The sequence below is a fragment of the Benincasa hispida genome, chromosome 6 (genome assembly GCF_027475165.1).
Source record: "Benincasa hispida cultivar pf3 chromosome 6, pf3_genome.v1.1, whole genome shotgun sequence".
NCBI lineage: Eukaryota > Viridiplantae > Streptophyta > Magnoliopsida > Cucurbitales > Cucurbitaceae > Benincasa > Benincasa hispida.
Window position 1 is genome coordinate 1612913 of NC_143483.1, and position 21986 is coordinate 1634898.

Sequence of the window (21986 nt, forward strand, 5' to 3'; positions counted from 1 at the left end):
TTCTACAGTACAAGGCGTATTGTTAGCATGATGGAGCTATCAAACACCAAACAGTGGAAGGGAGAGACAGTCATCGATTACATCAACCGATGGAGAGCTTTAAGTCTGGATTGTAAAGATAGACTTACTGAATTATCTGCAGTGGAGATGTGCACTCAAGGCATACACTGGGAGCTTCTCTACATCCTACAAGGGATAAAACCTCATATGTTTGAGGAGCTGGCAAACGCGCTCATGATATGGAGTTGAGCATTGCCAATAGGGGAACTAAAGATTTCCTAGTCTCTGAAGGGAGAAAATACAAAAAAAATGTCAAGGGCACTGAAAAGATCGTGGGTAGTGCCACAAAAGAATCTATGGTCGTTCATGTGACCCTGCTGAAATTTTCCTTCAAGAGAAAACAAACAAAATTTGAAAGAAGGCACAATGAGGGCGAGAAGAGTCGTCCAACTCTTAAAGAACGACAAGAGAAGGTTTATCCATTCCCTGACTCTGATGTGGCAGATATGTTGGAGCAACTACTAAAGAAGCAACTTATTCAGAATCGGAATGCAAGCGACCGGAACAAGAAGGAAAAATAGATAATCCTAACTACTGCAAGTATCATCGGGTCATTAGTCACTCAGTTGAAAGGTGCTTCGTACTAAAGGAACGAATTATGAAGTTGGCTCGTAAAAGGAAGATTGAGCTAAATTTGGATGAAGCAGCTTAGACAAATCACGCTACAGTAGCGGTGACTTCAAATGTTCCAATACTGTCTGTGTCCCATGCTCAAAGACAAGGTCTGATCCAGTTTGGAGAATTCGAGCCTATAATTGTTCGGTTCCAACAAGAGATTCAAACAGCAAATTCCGAAAAGAAAGATGAGCTTTTTGAAGATGACAACGAATGGTGGATAATAGTGACTCATCGAAAGAGAAGACAACCAAACTCCACCCAAAAAGAGTCGCGTTCCTATCGAAGCTATAGAAGAAGAAACAAGACTCATAAAAAGAAAGGCAAAAAGATGACATGGAAGCCTAAGCCTGCTAAGAAAGAAGATAAGAACTTCCCTCAATTCTGACGGCCGGCAACTTCGGTAGAATTTCTCCCAAGAAGCTTTCTCAATAATCATCTAGAGAAAATATTAGAAGTTATTGCATGTCACACTGTCGGCAGTGGAAGTCGACAACAATCATGTAACTGCTGAAGAAGTCAAAGACTCAGAAGAAATGAAGTAAAGAACTTCTGTCTTCAATCGTATTAAACCTTCAAGTGCTCGATCTTCAGTCTTTCAAAGATTGAGTATGGCCACGGTAGGAGAAGAAGACCAATGTCCAACGACTACTTCTGCTCGAACTTCATCCTTCAAAAGACTAAGTATATCCACATCAAAGAAAGATCAACCTCCAGCATCTGCTTTCAATCATCTTAAGATAACAAGCGATCAACGTAAAGGAAGGATGAAAATCTTGAAGCCAACATCATTTCATGAAGAAAACAATGACGAAAAGATTCACAGTCGTGTCCCTTCATGCATGAAGAGGAAATTTTCAATTGACATAAGTACAGAAGGTTCCTTGATAGTGAAGCCAAAACTCATCATATTGACGAATCCTACAAATGAAGAGGATAATCAAAACCATGATGAAATAAGAGCTTCTGAAGTTTAAATGAAAAAGCTCCTTATCGCAAGAGCCTAAACTACATGATGCTCCTAGCCCGCATGAGCTTAAAATGTGAACGGCACAAAAAAAAATTATATGAACTACGTTACGACTTGATCCCTTTCATTATAAAGGGTACGTAGGCAACTTAAAGAAATTTAAGTTCAGTCGCGCATAAAAAGAAAAAAGATTCTCTTCGAACTACATTATGACTTGATCCTTATCATTAAAAAGGGTATGTAGGCAGCTTGAAAGAAACTTCAAGTTCAGTTCAGTAAAAAAAAAAAAAAAAAAAAAAAAAAAAAAAAACTTGAACTATGTCATGATTCGATCCCTTTCTTTCAAGGTACGAAGGAAACTTAAAGAAATTTAAGTTTAGTCCATCAGAAGAGGTACCACAACCACCTACGTATAATACTACAAGATTGATGCTGATCATCCCCGTGAAAGAATGACACTTCAGATTGAAGATGTTCATCCCTATTGGGGGCAACACAATGGGTTAAAGATGTTCATCCCTCGTAATGAGCCAACACAGTAAATAAAAGGAACACACGTGGAATGCGCTTCGTTTCCTCTTTAAAAGTAAACTTATATGCTCCTCCATCTTCAAGTTTAGAGGCTCCATCGATGCTCCATTTTCACGCTCAAAGTTGCAAAGTCGAGCTCAATGTGAAAATTCATCGATGCTTCATCACACTCAAATGCAGAGGATTTATCGATGCTTTGTCAAACTCAAATGTGAAGGTCCCGTCGATGCTTCTCCATCTTCAAGTTTAAGGTTGGTGTGCATGGCTCGGCTCCATCTTCAATGACTCGGTCTACAAAATCATGACGTAGTTTCGCTTTATCTCCAAAGTCGTGGTGCGGTTTCGTTTCTTCTCCAAAATGTTGGCGCGACTTCGCTTCATCCTCAAAGTCGTGGCGTGGCTTCGTTTCATCTTCGAACTAATGACACGGTTTTACTTCATCTCCAAACTGATGACGCGGCTTCACTCCATCTTCAAAGTCGTGGTGCGGTTTCATTTCCTCTCCAAAATATTGGTACAACTTCACCCCTTCTCCAAAATTGGTGTAGCTTTGCTTCCTCTCCAAAAATGTGGGTGTGGTTTCACTTCATATGCGAGATTAAGTTTGGTTTGCCTAGCTCTACCTTATATGCGAGGAAAACTCTTACCGTCTGGCTCTGCCTTGTACGCGAGATCGACTCTAGCCAACCTGACTCCGTTCAAAATCTTGATGGCACATTCTTCTCATCTTCAAGGTTTGATGACATATCTGCCTCATCTTCAAATACTCAATGGCATATTTCCCTTATCTTCAAATTTTGATCAAGGAGTAAGGTAACAAGGCAAACCTTTCGACGATCCTCCCTAGGGTGATCGAATGGGAGAGTTGTGTGCCTTTGCGGAGCCCCTTCCCATGACGATCAGGATACACGAGCGGCGCTACAAGGTAGACCTTTTCGAGATCCTCCCGAGGGTGATCGAATGGGAGAGTTGTAAGCCTTTGCGAGGCCCCTCCCATGACGATCAGGATACACGAGTGGCGCTACAAGGTAGAACTTTCTGAGATCCTCCCTAGGGTGATCGAATGGGAGAGTTGTAAGCCTTTGCGGGGCCTCTCCCATGATGAACAGGATACACGAGCGCACCAAAGACGGGTCGATGAGATTAAAAAAAAAAAAACTTGTTTTGTTGTGCTCCTTTGGTTGCACCGGAACTTCTACAAAAAAAAGTAGGGGGCAAGTTAGTAAAAAAATAATAATGATAAATAATAATAATAAAAAAAGAGAGAAAAAAAAGAAAAAAAAGAAAAAAAGAAAAAAGAAAAAAATATATATGAAAACAAAAAAGGAAGGGAATCCCTAATTCCCCATCTTTCCTTCTTTCTTCTTTCTCCTCACTTACAGTTTCCTACTGCAATTCAAAGCTGATTTGCAATCCGAGTCCGATTGACAAAGGATGTAAAGAAGGTAAGATCGAAAGAGAAACACAATTCAAACTGCAAAGGACGTAAGAACAAAGGAGATCACACTACAAAATGAAGAAGAGCATGCGTCCTACCGGTATTTATATAGCTAAGTTCGATGGGATTTTTTTCTACTAATCAGTTGAAATCTGATAAAATCACGGGTTACTCGAACTGAATACTGTTTCTTTTGTTGTGGAACTCCGATTCTTGCTTAAATTAGTTAAGAGTCAACAAAAAAGATCATGCTCGATTGGAGGCTGCCTGAATTAGGGGTCACGGTGGAGTTTTGAATCCCTAGATTCAACGGTGAGGAGTTTTAAGCTTAAGACTTGAGAGAATCTGGCATAAGCCAACAGTATGGAGAAGGAAATCTCGCTAAGGCTGGTATCGCTAGCCACAAAGCAGACGACTGCCTGAGATAAAAAAAAAAAAAAAAAAATTATTAATAAAAAATAATAATAATAATAATAAGGGAGAATCTCGCTCGAAATCCTCTTGCTGGTGTCGCTCTCTCCCACAATCTCGCTCGAAATTCTCTCGCTCTCTCCCACGATCTCACTCTCTCCAGTGTCGCTCTCTCCAAGATCTCGCTCTCTCTCACTTTCTCGCTCACAATCTCACTCTCTCCCACGATCTCGCTCTCGCTCTCTCTCACTTTCTCTCCCACAATCTCACTCTCTCCCACGATCTTCTACTTCAAGCTTCCAAGACTCCTGAAGCTGCACTCCTATAAGGCAGAAGACCTTTGAAGACACAAATACTCTTCCAAGACTTCTACTCCAAGCTTCCAAGACTTCTACTTCAAGAACGTTCGGTGTTTTCCTTCTCCGAGTCAAGCATATTCACCAACCTGAGAGAGAATCAGAGGATCAAATATTAGAGATCGAACCACATCGCATAATATCAACTCCAACACCAACACCAACTCAAGTTCAACTCCACGAAACACGTTTCTCCGGAAATTTCGTGCGAATAGAGGGTGTTCAAGTTGTTCGTTGCGTTCGTGAACAAATTTGATTGAAGGGTTTACTTGAAAAATGGTTCTTCAAAAGTATAATCTCTCATCTTTTGTTTTTATTTCTGAAGCATGTTGTAATTTATGTTTTGTGCATAATATATTATGTATGATTGTAAATGTATGTGTTCATTCACAATGGGGTTTGGACGATCCCCTTCCGCTCAAAGATTCTCTGTAAAAAGAGTTCCTTCAAGAATAATTCTCATCCTTATAGTACTTAGTTACTGTTTATTTAGTCAAGAAATTTACTAACACTTAGTAAGTTTTGTAATTGTAAACCCGCCATTTTCGAATTACAGAGATCGGAATCAAACAAGCCCTCGAAGTAGAAACAACTGTTTGAAAATAGACCTAAGTAACTTTATCCATTTCTGGAGTTCACAATGTTCTATATCCTATGTTACAACCCTCCGAAGGGATCGTCGTGATTAACGACTAGCTAGTACCGCCTAAAAACGATAGTAGGTGCAACATAGAAATCTCACTGTATGACCTAATGGAAGAGACCGTAGGACGTGTTGACACACACCCTTCACCCACTTACTATGAACTACTTCCCCTATTCACATTGGTATTGACCCATGCAAACACTTTCCGAAGGGAGGTTGCCCAAATAGTAACTCGATGTCGAGCATGGACCTCACAGTGTGAACTCTTAGGGACGTGAGAGCTAGAAATAATATATCTCATATATTATCAAACTCCCACTGAAGTGTTCTAATTTATAAAATTGGGTATTGATTTGATTATTGACTGGCTAATTTTATACAACCTAAGTCTAGGTAATTTTTCCTAGTATAACTTTTATTGGGATTTAACCTATGATGTCTAGGTGATAAATCAATTTTATTACCTTACATCACTCATGAATGCTCATAAAACTAGGGTTATTGACGTAGATGCCAGTTTAATCTCTAGGTAGGATGTATTCCGTAGACCGTCAATTTAAGTACCCCCAACCTTAGACAAGATTTCCTCGGGTAAGTAAACAACTCTTGTTTTATAAGTAATCGACCTATTTTAACTCTTAAAAAATCTATTGAATTGCACCGGCTAACCCTAGGTGAGCATGAAATTTATCTCTGTTATAGATTTTAAAAGTCTAGGTTATTTTATAATAATTATAAAATAAAATATAACAATTATAAGCCTCGAACATTCATCTATAACATTGTTCATTCTTCGTGATGTGCGCTAAAGTGTATTATGAATAAAGATGTAAGGCAAGATTGAGGTGAATGAAGATGAATGGTGAATCAATTCTCTAAGTGAGAAGATTGGATGATGTGTTGAGATGCGTTACACTCTGTATAATGCGTACAAGCTTTTCTTAAGTCAGATCCAAGTATAAATCTAATTTAAGTTCCTGGTAAGTCCAAGATCGAACACAGAAATTTATGCTAGACTAACGCAGACCTTGCGCTGCAACAGTTGCAGAAGGGTTCTAAATTAACGTGAGAGAAGTTTATCTACATTAATCTTACTACATACATACAAGAAGACACAAGAGTTCAAGTGAAACACGGGGCTTAAGAATGAATGGTGCTAAGTGCTAGGGGTATGTGTTGATCCAAGTGTTCAGAAGTGTGGGTAAAGATGAAGATGAGATATGCTACAAACCAAATGTATGTAGATGCGTTAGGTTTCTATTTATCTGATCTTGTTATTCAACACTTCTCAATGTGAATGCCACATATGTTCCTATTTCTAGGATGCACGTGTTGGTTACAAAAAGCAGTGAAACATAAGTATTTTTATCTCTAAATCTACTGTGCGTTCTGACTCAATGCGTTTCTAGCTATCCTATTCTTTCGAATGGTTTTAGCTGAGATAACTTCAACCAGATAATCAAAATGATTAAAGCTTTAGAAATTAAGCATGCAACAATTCACAAAAGCATCTATCACACAATAGAATGTAAGCAGAGGCAAAAGTGATGGATCAAATGCGCGATTTAATAAAGAACGAAATTGTCTTTACAATGATAACACTTAATCGCATGAGATGAAAAATGGAAATGAAGTGAAATGAAAAGAGTTAAGCCGTAGAGTTCAATCTCTTATCCTCTTTGGTTTGATCTAAATACGTGTACAACCAACTTGGTGAAGAAGTGAAGAAAAATTCTCTCTCGAGCTTGGACTTCTACAATTCTCCTTGATCAACGATGACAATGGTTCTTTCCCTCCTATGTTCTTTTTGCTGTAGTAAAGTAACTATCATCTAAGTTCTAAAGTTTTCTACCTGATTATGGTATGTGATCTATGATATCTTCCTTGGTTGCAAGTCTTCTAATTTATAGGTGTTTTTCTCAGCAACTGGTGATATGATAGCATTAATTTCCATGCCTTGGTCAGCCGCCTGCCAGTTCAGTTGTTTTTGAGACGCCGACAGTCAGATACCCAAACTTGCAAGTGGTGATTTGATAAGAACAATACGAACCAATGTGTCTTCTTTGCGTTGGCAACTTTTGGATGCATGACTTTGCGTTAGTGAAGCAGTTATATAAAAAAGAATGTTTTCTTAAAGACTAGTACTATTTGAGGAATTCCATGTGTTTTTCCTTTAAGACAAATGTGTTTTTTTCATTAAGAATCCTGATTGTTCTAACTTTTGAGAGACAATAACTTGTATTTCTATAAGTTATCAAACATGCTTCTTTAAAATAACACCATGCTTAAATATAATACTTATATTAAATTATGAAAATATAAACATGCATACTATATACATTATAACACATATAACATATAACAAATGAAAGTCACATGCTTATCCTACGATGGGGTTTTTTTTTTTAAAAAAAAAAAAACTATATGGCATACTTTATGCACACATATTAAAAAAAAATATCATAGCATCACATGCATAATAATTAAACAACACTAAAGTGGACCAATTTTGGCATTAAAACAAACAAACTAAAAAAAAATACAAAAATGGTTAAAAATGGGCTTCAACTTGAAACAAGACCGCTCGACCTGACCTGAACCACCCGAACCGGCTCTCCAATGCTCCAAATAAGGCTGAACCGAACCGTAGGAGGATGAACCGAACCAGAAACCAGCAAAATTGGTCGAACCGGCTCCATCCGTGCGAACTGGCTCATGAACACGCGCCTTTCTGGACTGGAATGAACAGCGTCGCAACGCTTCATCCCAATGTTGCAACACCATGGGTTTTATGAAGAACAACGTTGCAATGCTATCTGGCCAACGTCGCAACGCTGCCTAGCAGAAGCTTCGAATCTAGTTTTCTTCTGCTGACCTTGCTTGCTTCAAACTTCGATTACAACCTAATTCAACTCTATTGACTCCAGAAAAAATACAAACCCTTTGCAACATATTAATGCTCATATACATATGAACAATTACAATTTAAACAACAAAATTAATGAGAAAGCTGATGCCAAAATCGCAATATATCCACTTTAGCCCACAAAGCATTCATCATATGAAAAACACCCACTAAATGCAATAGAACGTTATAAGCATGCTTTGATACCAATTGATGGATAAAAACAACATGCACAGCAGAAGAAATTGAACAATAACGCTCTAATTACATTAATGAACTAGGGTTATACATGTAAAAGAGTTAGAAATATAACCTTTGTAGTTTCCACAAGAATCTTCCTCTCCATGAACAATCGGTACCACCAACGGTAAATCCTCGCTATTCTCTGATTCAAGAACACGGTTGTGGGACTGAACTTTTAGTGAAAGATAGGAAATTTCACTTAATAATTTAGAGAGTAAAAGAGATTTTGTGGAAGATAATGATCAAAAATCAAAGAAGCATTAGTTTTTAGTATTTGAAAAAAAAACTATTTACAAACCAAAACACATGAAAAAAACTCTTCTTGCATGACTTTCACCTCAAACTCCATTAGCTTGAAAAATTAGGTGTCAAGTTTTGCATGAAACACTTCATAACCCATTTAGTTAGTGGGAAAATCCAACAATTGGACTTTTCACTAACTAATTTTTTATTAAAATAAATTTATAATAAATCAATTTTTTTGACAAAATATGAAATACATTTTTCATATTTTAGAAATTATTTAATTAAAAAAAATTAATCAAATAAAAATAAAAATAATTTAATATCACATATTAAATTTCCTTTAACACCTAATTTTAATAAATCATATTAACCAATTTTTAAAACACTTTCATGTTAATATTTTATTTAATATCTTATATAAAATATATTCTCCAAAGATAATTATTTAATTATTTAATTGTAAATTATATCTTATATAAAATACAATTTTCTCTAAAGGTCGAATTTGAACATTTCAAATTCTTACTTCACCTAGTTCTTCAATTTTATCTGTAGTGAGCTAGCGAGGAGACCCGATGGACCTACAGATCATGGGCTCCAACGTTCCGAGACTAACCGGTTAAATTCTTTAACCTAGTTAATCAACATGCGTTAACTAACAAGACTGTCCACTATAGCCTATAGTTGCATTCCCCTCACTGTAGATATATTTTGTGTCTATTTGATATAATCGTCATCGATAAGTTCATCCTTCACAGGTTATTCGTAACCTCAGCTAGATCAATTACCGTTTTAGCCTTGAGTTACATATTTTCTCCTTAATTGTCCCTCTAATGAACAATTGATTTATGATCCAAATCACTAAATCCATTCCTTTTAAGGCCAACGAGAGGATGGGGCCCCTTGTTCAAGACTCGGGATTAGCTCTTAGAGAAACAACCTTTCTACTATCCCTAAAATGGGTAGGAGTGAATTTCATCTTGAAAATTCTATGTTCTCAGCTATCTTCCCAGTCTTATCCCTGAAATGGGAGGCATATTGAGTAGCACTGCTGAGCTTACCCTCACCTATGCAGATTAAGGGACAATCCCGAATAAACAGGAGTTCATAGACAGCTCAAGATTCAGATCAAGTTATCTAGGTCATCAAGAAGTGAAATTAATCAGTGTTAACAGTAAAGATGTTAATACATAACAGTGATTATTTCATAGTCAATCTTACATAATCTCATTATGTAGAACACCCCCACTCACATGTCTCTACATGAACGAACTAATCACATCGTTTACGACACTTTACAACATTTGTAACAATCACAAAACAGGTCGTATTCAATAGTATCTCCAAAAATAGGTACCAAACCTAATCCAAGTATTATAGATTGTTAGGCTATTTTACTCAAACTTGATCCAGTTTATGTCTCCACTTAAAGTCCAAGTATTCATGACAATAGCCAAGGGTTCGTACTTTATTGGATTTAGAGTTATTAAAAAATCAATTTATTTTCATTTAACAACATTTAACTAAATAAACTTCATATATGTTTATTGTTTACAAACTACGAGTTTTAGGACATACAACCCAACACAGACAATATGAACCATATTGTTCATGTGGAGACATGTGAGTGGAAATAGGCGAAATAATTGGTTTCTTTTTATAACACCGTTACTTGAAGAAACCAATATTTCACTAGGATGACCATATATGACTTGACCTTAATCCTGAGTGAGTTATGAACTCCTCTTTATGAGAGAAATCGTTTGATCTATATTAGTGAGAGCGGCCTTGTTAGCCGACTTAACAAGCCTACCATTTGGGAGATTTGTCCGGGTAGGGAGCTGGGAATACACCTGCACAAAAAGGAATTCACTCTTTCTAGATCATAGGGAAAGTAGATAAATTGCTCTCTTAACAGCTGATTCTAGATCTTGAACAATGAGGCATCAAGCTCTCATTGGCCCAAGAGGTGTTAGTTTATGGTTTGACTATAAACTATTTGTTCATTAGAGGAATTAGTGGTACTTAAGAAGTTAGATGTAACTACAAGGGTAAAACATATTTTGACCTAGCTGTAGTTATGAGCAACTTATGAATGATTGACTCATTGTTGATTGGTTATATCCATGGACACAGAAAAACGTCTACAATGCGAAGAGTGCAGCTATCAGTCTTTAATGGAGTGACTGATAGTTAATGAATATTGATTAATTTTATTAAAGAGTTTAATTAATTAATTTTATATCATTGGAGTTTCTAATCTATAGCTTGCTAAGGATAGTAATGAAGAATAATTTGATTGTTCAAATTACTTAAAAAAATTTTATATTAATATGATTAATATATAGTGTATTTTGATACATTATAGAATATGGTTAATTATAAATATGATTTATAATCCTAGAGCATAACAGGGAAACGTGGCAGTGTCTTTGTTCATTGAGAGGTTCGAGTTTGTTCGTGACCAAACGAGAGGAAAACGTGAAGAAGGGGAATCTTCAAGGGTGAGTTCTCTTCTTCCCTTTCTTCCTCATTAGAAGTATGCTTAGGTTTGTTTAATGTTTATCCTAAGTTTGTATGATTTAGTTAACTAATTTTGTATTTTATAAAATATATTTTCAAATTGTACGACGATCACACACTTCTGCGGGAATTCGATTCCCTTTAAATTATGCATGATGTATGTGGTTTTTTGTGAAATAGATAGTTTCGGGTTTAGCACTGTTAGATTGTTATTTAGCTTAAATTGTTGATGTAAGGGCCCATTTTTTTGGGCATTTAAATTCAACAATTAAGTCTGTAAGCCTGTGTCAATCGTGGAGCAAGAGTTGCTGAGGAGATTGATAAAAAACGAAGTAGAAACAGATCAGATCGAAGCAGAAAATAGCTTCCTGTGTTGGAGTATAATAGAGCATTATGATGCTATGCTCTACACTGTAGCACAGAAGGCCCAGTGTCGCAACGCTGATGCCTATCGGAGCATTGTTGTGCCCCAACAATGTAGCTACACTCTCCTAGAGCGTCACTACGCTCCAAAGCCTACATGGGCGCACTCCAGACATCTAGAACGTGGGTTAGATTCCTATGAATGGCGGTTTTTGCAGCAGTTTTTATATTATCTTGAAAATTATCGTATGTTTTAAATTAAATCAATATAATATGATTATATTAATTTGATTAATTTTTTATGGGTGCCAAATTTGGTCTATTTTCGCTATGTAATTTAATTTAATGCATCCTGATGTATGAGTACATTATTATATGTTGCATAATATATGTCATATAATTTAAAGTCTTCACCTTAGGATAAACATAACTATGTATCGTATTTAATACAAAAGTTATATTATATGATTGTATGATATTGTAAGTATACACATGCATCTTATTTAATATAAATGTTCTATTATATAGTTGCATGTATTAATAAGCATATCAATGCATCACATTTTAATATAAGTGTTATGTTAAATGATGGATATGTATGATTTTCATTATAGATTAATATAATTGTTATATTATATGATGAAAATTGAGATGCATTGAGCATAGAGACTTTGATTTGAATCTGATACCAATGGGTATCATCCCTCCTAGAATAACGTTTTCTTTTAGACCTTTCAACTAGGAGAGTAGCTTTTGCTAAAACTCGAGTTGTTTCTTGAAAACTTGCTTTGGATATGCAAAAATGAGTATTTAGAATTACTTAGTAAATATAATAGTTATGTTTAACTAATGTCATTAGAATGCATGTTATAGGTCTTAATAATTCATTAGAATATAAGTGTTATATGTATAATGAGATAAATTAAGACCTATAACATAGAGTTGCATAAAAACATAAGATTTTAATTAATTTTAAATGGTTTAAAATAAATTCACTTAGATTTATGTTAAAATATTTCTAATATGATTAGAAATAGGTTAATCTTTTATTTTTTGTTTTAATAAAATTATAATGAAAGCATAAAAAAATAGATTTATAAAACATTTGCCTATAAGTGACCTTTATCTAAGGAACGTTCTATCTAAGATTGGGGTTATTTAAGTTGATGGAAAGAGAATACCCCTACTTAGGAACCGACCTAGATGGTGAAGTAGCCAAATATTTTATAAGCATGCAATAGATTATTAGAATTTAGTAAAGTGTTTAATAAATGATAATCATACATTGTTAAACTATCCAATATAAGAGTTATATTAGATAAATTTAACAATACTTCGATAAATTTTTCAACCAAATTTACCTAAGTAATAAATCCTAGGTTTTAAAATAGGAAAAAAATATATATATGATATGTCGTTTTTCCGTTCACGCTCTCTCTTAAAGTTCACACCGTGAGTCTCACTCTATCCAATATGATTTATAATTAATACTATATATAAGAGAAGCAAATATTTGAATAAGATTCAAATTAATATAATGTGTACATCATAATATAAAGTTAATTTTGAATGAGATTCAAAACTAAACTTTACTATATGATAGTAATATATTTGAATGAGATTCAAGTATTAATTGTATGGATAAGATTCATATGATTACTATGGTTAAAATTAATATGAATGAGTTTCATATTAAAATTATAGGTCATGTGAGAGGATATTATTTGAATATGATTCTAATGAAATTTAAATTTATTAATTTATTAATTGTTAATTAATTAATATTTATTTAATATATATTAAATAAATTAAATTTAGAATAACTCCCAAAGGTAGTTATCTTACGGTTGACTGGAGGGGAATTGTAACTCCCGCTCCACCCATTACTCTCATATAATGATTTTTGTAGAGAATTTTTTGAAAAAGACGTGTAAGTGTTGTTGATGAACACACTAGAGATCTCTCTGCAAAATGAAAACTCTCTCAAGCATAGTCTCCTCTGTTTCAAGAACTCTTTCCCATCCAAAAGAATCCCACAATTTTGTATATCTTGCCTAAGAATAGCGAGGAAACCCAAGTGATGGTGTCAAAAGAGGTTTCTCGTTCATGTTTTTGGAGGAAACTTTGTAGTACGAGAAGTTCGTGATTGTTGGTGAGATCGATACAAGGAGAAGAATTCTGTTGAAGAAGGTCTTCAAGGATAAGTCTCTTTGTCCATAAAGCATGCTTAAGTTAGATTTACTCATCATATATCTCTTTGTTTTCTCTACATTTCAAGTTTCCAAAATGAATAACAGTGACACATGCGTTCACACGCTTCTGTTAAGGAATTCAACTCCTTCAGATGTAGCCTAAGAATGACTAAAGAGATAATTATCCAAGAATAAAATCAAATGTCTATAATGAATAAAAAATTATGAATACAAGAAGATAATTCTCAAATTGGATAAATACTAATCATAATCTTTATTTTTGTAAAAGAAAATTATAATCTTGATTAATTAAGAAAATTTATCCTAATCATAATCGATTAAGGATTCGACCCAAATATATTAATCCTACCTCTTCAGACACTACATAGAACTATGTAGTTGTTTAGTGGTAGTTTTTGCTTATATAAATATATATATATATATATTTTGAGAGTCTTTGACGTTATACTTTTAAATTTTATTCCTAAACTACACTTTTAAATATATGAAAAAAAACATAAATAATATCCTAATAAATCATTTTAAAGATTCGTTATATAATTAGACCCTACTACTATATAATTGATTGGAGATGTTTTTCTCAAATTAAAAGTGAAGCATGTCATAAGATTAAACAAACAAAAAAAAAAAAAAAAAAAAAGACCAGTTATCGTTTTTTAAAAGGTACTTTAAAACCATTTTTAGAATTTTATCTTAAAAAATCAATTGAGAACCAAAAAAATTCGACTTTTAAAAAATTATGAACAAATAAAAAAAAAACAACAGTTGCTTAAAAAAAAAAAGAGAGATTGTTTGGTAGAATTCATAAGCCAACATAATACTTAAGCAAGAAATGTCTCTTCATTTGAAAATTCAAAAAAGGAAAAGCCTATCTTCACTCCAAAGAACTTGAGTGTTGAAACAATGTGCAATTACAAAATTCTCTAGTACCCCTAAACCCTAAAAAAATAAATAAAAAGACCCAAATGTTCTATCCAATGGTCATCCTTTAAGAATAGTTTAAACTGGTGGAGAAGAATTGGAAGGAGGGGAAGAACAAGCAAGAGGGTTTTGCTTTCCAGAAACAATGGGCTTTACCTTTGTACTTTGAGATGAAATAGGGCCTTCACTTCCATTGTAAGTGAGGTCAATGTCAGCCAGCTCCACAACGTCACATGGAACACTAGAACCACAAACAAGTTTTACTGTGACTGCATTACCAGAAGTACCTCAAATATTCTTGAAACTAACCTTACTAATCTTCACTTTAGATGGAATCTGAAAAGCAAAAAAATAAACCATGGTTACTTGAATTTTGATTGAAATACTTCAAATTGAGGAAAAATTGTCAAAAGTAAAAAGTTTCATAACTACAGTACCTCCTTATTACATTTATTGTACGGACAATACTCTTGATCTATGAGAATGGGATTGCTGACGTTGATCATAATTATATCTTCGTAATGCAAATTGAAAGAAGTTCCAATACATGGAGAAGTTGACCATGTTTTAATTCTCAAGTCATTTGATGTATTCGTTAATGTACAATTCTTAACTCGAATTCCTTCCTAGACTTCCTACACTGATACCATGTCCAAGCCCACAAGTCACATTGGTAATTGTTACTTCTTTGCTTCCATCTCCAAGTGAGATACAATCGTCTCCGGTACCAGTGTTTGTATTGATGATATTAATTCCAATAGAACGTCCAATGTGAATTCCATCAGTGTTAATACTATTTCCTGGTGCATGTATATTTACATTTTGAGGGTAAGATTATTACAACCTAATACTTGGATATGAAAGTTCTTGCTATCTTTATAGGTTATATCACTCACAATTGAGTTTGTGATAAAGTTAAATTTCAAACTTTGCATATTTAAAAAAATATATATTGTAATCATGATATTAGATTATTAATTTGATTGATGTACTCTAGAAATGAGAAAAGTACTAAAATTGTTAATTAGATAATTTAAGTGGGCTTACCATGGCTATTCTTGCGCAGTTAAGGTTTTTATCTCAATCATTACTTTTCCAAGCTTGTTTTCCTTGTCCGTCAAAAACTCCACCACTTGTAATGAAAAATGATTAATATATTTGAAATGAATCCAATCTTCACTTGTCAGATCTGTTGGTGCTTGCAATTCCCTTGGAGTTGAATTTCAATTGAACTATTGCAAGGGCCTGCTAACTAGATTATACTTAACTTGTAACCCGCATTTGGAATAATTACTGTACTTTGACTTGTTGATGCACAAGCATCCTTCCATGCATTTGTTAGGGTCTATTTAACATATAATTAGGCATGATATATCACGTATAGGGTGTTTTTCCCTCTCAAACATTGATATATTAAATCTCCTTTTTTTATAATAATTTGATTTTTTTTTTTTTTGTCTTTTTAAAAATTGTTATGGTTTTCTTACACTTTTGTTGTCATAGCTTTTATCACCGTTAAGTAAACAATTGAATTCTAAGTATAATTTCAAAAACAAAAGTAAGTTATTACTTTTAGAAAAAAAAATTACTCATACATCAAAAACACTCCTAAAAGGTAAACAAGAAAACAAAGAAATCAATGGGTAAAATTAGTGTTTATAAGCTTAATTTTAAAAAAAAAATCAAATAATTATCAAACGGGTCTAAACATTTGTTTTTACCTAAGTTATATCACCATTAGGTATAGTACCATATTTGTCACATCAAAAATAGCATCACTAGATTGAGCTTTCGTAATAGAAACATATAATAATATGAAGGTTTGAGTCATCAAGTTCAACTTGTTGGTACTCATCTTGTTCTGCTTCTTCCTTATATTCTTTTCTTATCTCTTTGTGAGTATTTTTTGGAAAGTGTTTGAATGTTCCATCTTCATTTTGAAGTATTCGTAAACTAAGGGAGAAATCAAACAACCATTCAAAAGTTTTCTATTATTAGCTTTCTCCATTGCTCCAATTATTCATAACTAATTATGCTAATTGTTTTCTTAAAAATAATAATAATATTAAATAAATAAATAAATTGTGCTACTTGTCAGAACTATAGCAACCTATTGGTGTCTAAGTGTCACACCCCTCCCAGATTACCCTTTTATGGATATGACTGTGGTAGTTACTAGCCCTACTGCCAGCACTCACCACCTAAGCATTCTAATCTAAATACCAACCTATTCATCAATATGTAATATACGCAAACAGCTAACCTCCCTTAAGGTTCTACAAAGATTACATAAATACATGCATACAGCCAAGACATTACTTTTATAGAAAAATATTCACAAGTGGCCCAAACATTCCTACAGAAGCCCTAGTCCCTCACAAAACATGTGTACATAAACAGATCATCAACCTAAGTCCTTTAATAAGCCGAGTCTTTCGGTGGCAAGCAGCAGCAGGATCAACCTTGAGGAAACTGACCGCTATCTGAGAAGGGAAAACACAGAAATTCTGTGAGTTAAAAGCTCAGTGAGTGACTATAGAATCGTAAAGCAACAAACGTAGCATCACTATAAACATGTAAATATACCAATGAGTAAATTCAAGCAATTGTTTCTAAATGTAGCTATAAACCATTCTCAGACATCATTAAACATTATTATTCCCTAGTTGAGGATGAGCCTAAACGCTCTAGCTCCCAAACGTTTATTACCGACCAAGAGACCCATACTTCGGTCTCTCATTCATAACTGCCTACGTGCACGTGGCCACACTAAATACCATCATATTTTAGGTACTTCCGCTCAGATACCTTCTCAAATTTGTCCTTCAGTATCGAGCTACTATGATACCTTCTCATATGTCCTTTGGTATCAAATTGGTCAGATACCTTCTCAAATGTCCTTCGGTATCAAATTGGTCAGGTACCTTCTCAAATGTCCTTCGATACCAAATTGGTTAGATACCTTCTCACCGTCCTTCGGTATCAAATGTGTATTTTGTAACATCAAATTAAGTTCCATTGCCTAGTATTTACACAAGAGTTGTTCCATTGCCACTCATTTACACAAGAACTCACTCTCTCATAGCCTTCCTCTAGGAAGCATATATCAAAATCAGAAACATAACTTTTGTAATGGTTACACGACATACCTTGGCCTGTGTTACACACATACAAGCCGGAAAACATGCATTAAGTAATTCTCCAACCATTTGTTGCTTGAGGAAGTATAAATACATCATTAATGTCATTGTGCTTTACTTGATCATATATGCATGAGTATTGGAAACCTTAAATTTACTTAGTCACTCATAGTCCGTCAGGCTCTTATTGGTTTATACGCTTCCCCTAGCTCTTCTTCGCTTGAAAATATATAATTCCCGATTAAACTACTTAGAATTCCTAGTAAAATACCTCAAATAATTCATTTATTAAAGGAACTTCCATAATACAGATAGCTTTACTGGCGAGATCCCCCTAAGCGAGGTCAGCAAGATCCCCCTAAGCGATGCTAGCGAGATCCTCTAGAGCGATGCCAGCGAGATCCTCCAGAGCGAGATCAAGCTTTTCCTATCAAATCTTAGCGATACTCACCTCAATTCCTAGCGAGATTTCCCCCTAGAGCAAGATCCTCCTTACAAAATCAACGAGATTTCCTTTATAAGCGAGATCCTCTTGCCCAAATCTCACTATAATTCTCCACGATGAACTGCTTGGTTGTTCCTCACAAGCAGCTGTCTGCTTATGCACCAATTCCCTGTTATAATTTCAAAAATTCATAACTCAAAATCCAGAGATTTTTTCAAGAAACTTCCTTCTACAAACTTGTTAAGAAGGGTGAGAATGGGTAAGGGATAAACAACCATTGTTTGGTACAAGTTTTGTAGCTTTAGACATCTTTTATACCCATACCCATCTAAAAGGGTAGGTTTTCTTCACGTCCACTCTCTCTACTCTTTTAATACATTTTTTTATTCTTTTTTTATATATTATTAAAATTAATTATGAATTGTTTTTAAATATAGAAAAATGTACCAAAATATTTACAAATAACAGCAAAATGTCACCGTTTATTTGTGATAGACAGCGATAGACTATTATTTGTGTCTATCATAACACAAATAAACACAGATAGTAGTGTATTGTTGTCTATCATAAATGGACGATGATATTTTGCTATTATGTGTAAATATTTTTAGCAGTTTTGTTATTTAAAATAATTTTTCATAAATTAATTGAAATTAATTATCATATGAAAATTAAATTTATAGTTTATAAAATTATATTAAAATTTAAATTAACCCAACAACCCAAACGATTACCCAACCCAAAATATAAGGGTTGGATTAAGATAGTTTTCTTCTTGGATTGGGTTGAGTTAAACTTTTTATATTTTTGTTAGGTTGGGTAAATTTTATATATATTAATAATATATATTTCTCTTTGTTTAAAGTTAGATTACTTTGTAGGGATTAATTTATGAATTTTTAATATTTTTTAAAAATTGTTATGATCTTTGTCTTTGTTGAAGAAAGTTTACAATAAATATCATAGATATTTAGTATTTAGCATTTGAATTTTATGAGATTTTAGTTATTAGTCATGTGTTGTATATAAATTTACATATTTTTAATTAAAAAAAAATTATAACCCAACAACTCAATCCAACCCAACATCCTAAAAATACCTTCAACCTAACCCATGTACACCCCTATATATGCACATATATACCTATACTCATTTTTCAATAAACGGTAAAGAATTGATGTATTAAAATTATCAATTAATTAAATAATTAATTAATTAAATTTGTAGTTAGTTAATGATCATTGTAATTAATATAATATGAATTTATTTTTTAATGATTATAATTAATTTATCAATTATTAATTAGAATTCATTAATTAATACACCATAATTTAATAAATTCATCGAATTGATTTCATAATCCAACATCTTTAATTATAAATTATTCATTTTACAAATACTTGTAATAATACTTTAATTAATATTATTATTTGATTGTTAATTAATTAATTTTTCTCAAAACTTGGATTGAATTTATTTTTTATCAATTACTTTATTAAAATTTTATAGAGTTTTCAAGATTAATTTTACGAATTAAATACAAAACTAATTTATTCTCATAAAATTTTGATAACATTTTCACGCACAACATACAGTAATCCTTAATTCCAACCATCTTATTTTCAGTCCCTCTTAATTTCTGAACAACAATAAAACATTAAACCAAACTATCCTAAAAACCGTATGTTAATTTATAATCAATCTAATCAACCACTTAAAAGCTATTAAGATTTTTATATAATCATTTTAACACGCTAAAAAAAGTGAGATTAAAAATAATAATAATAATAAACAATATAGGCCCACATATGCTATAATAATAATAATAAATGGATAAGTATGATTATTCTGTCATTTTCATGGTTAAAAGACAATAATGCCCCCACACGTGTTTCCTTGTTAATCACATTCATTCCAATCCTTCCAACTTCTTGCACTTCTAGATCAATGATATATCTTCAATCTGCACTACAACACCTAAAGGCATTTCTAGTTCAACACTCATATTCTAATACACTATTTATAAGCAAGATTTTGCTCATGAATATTTTGGAGTTTCATCCATTAATGCTATTACACATTATGGAATGGTCGAATATTGACCAAACTTGTTAATTTAAACGACCATAATCAATACATTGTTTATATACATGTTAAATCACCTATTTATCCAAAAAATTAAAGTTAATAGATAAAGGTATAATATTATATTAATACTTTAATAATATACATAATATTTAATTAGGAGATAACTTCCAATCGAATTCTTTATTTGGATTCTTGGTTAACATGTTATTTAATATATAAGAAAAAGAATTTAGCTTTGGATTCTCATAAAAAAACGTAAGGAATATAAATAAAATAAAGCGAGATTTAAAAGAAAATACTTGAATTTTGCCAAGGCATCCATTCGGCAGAGTCCGAACCTCTCCCCCCAACACAAGCTCTCAACCTTTAAATGAGCAATTTTTATGACACACTTGTCATGACGCACGTGACACACAACTATGTATAAGGTCCCTCTAGTTTGCATAATATAATCACATGCATGCACACTATAATAAATATATTTGTTTTCACACGCTTTGAATGTCTAGCATTAACACATGTATGAGCATCGCAATAATCATATAGCACATACAATGTGTTGAACAATTTATCTATTAATTAGCCTCATAATCATTAAATATGATTTTCAAACAATATACTTTATATCCAATAGATCCAAATATCGTCAAAGAACAACCACTTATATTGAATTAAAATTTCAGCAATTAGAAAAATCACTTACACAAAATCATGTTTAGTCTGATCCATCGATTCGTGTCCATACTAAGAAAGGATTTCGGGTTAATATATACTAAGATATTAAATTAAAAATATATGGATTTAAGACTTAAAGATAAATCTCTAACTCGAAAATTTTGAAAACCCCCTCATTTAACAATCTTCAAATCTAATTTATCCCAAATTAGATTTCGGCCAACATTTCAATAAACTCAATTGAATCCAAAAATTAACTCCAATCAATAATTTTTCTTAAATCTCATTTAATCAAATTACTTAATCAGGATGAAATGTAAAGTAAACTTCAGTTGACAAAAACCTACGAAAATGTAGGGCATTATTAATTTGTTATTTGTTGACCCTTCTACGGTGAAAGATTGGTAATTGGACATAATTTCTTCTTGCCACCGTCATACGATGACGCCCAAACATTTTATAGACACAAAATTTCAACTTTGCCCTTGTTTTATTTTGAAAAGAAAAATCTTCTCTTGAAATTCTTCTCATGTTTAGCATAACCAAAACCAAAGTTGCCCCACAGTTTAATGTTTTATCCATTGATGTTGTGAAATTTCAAAAACATTTATGCGAGATTTGTACCCACATTGCACAAACAAGACCAATACTTAACTATGTTTGGCTGACTCAATCTAATACAAATATCCTACAAATCTTTTGAGCATAGATGGATTAAGTAGTATGCGATAAGAATAGATTTAAAAAATTCTAAAATTTTGTCCTAAAAATTCATTAATAACTAAACAAAATTCGATTTTTTAAGTACCAAAAAGAATCGACATTAAAGAGAAAAAATAAAGAAAAAGAACACCAATTATTTATTATAAGAAATACCCTACAAAATATATGGAATGCATCCATGTTTTTCCAGGATTTTGCGACAAAATTTTGAATTACAAGATTATTTGGTATAACTAATAAACCAAAAGAATACTTAAAGGAAAGAAATGTCTTCATTTAAAAAATTCAAAATAGGATATATTCACTCCAAGTTTTTTGTATAAGAACTTGAGTGCTAAAACAATATGCAAATACAAAATTCTCTCTCTTTAACAAACAAAATTCCCTTGTACCATATAGACTAAATACTTAGTATATATGTAAAGAAAATAACATTCAAAATTTTTGTATTAAATGGATCATTGTAGAAGTAGC

General features: G+C 32.9%; 1 pseudogene; it reads right to left on the reverse strand.

Moving 5' to 3' along the window:
• Nucleotides 1–14519: 14519 nt before the first annotated feature.
• LOC150035333 (exopolygalacturonase-like) lies at nucleotides 14520–16296 on the reverse strand (annotated as a pseudogene).
• Nucleotides 16297–21986: the final 5690 nt, after the last annotated feature.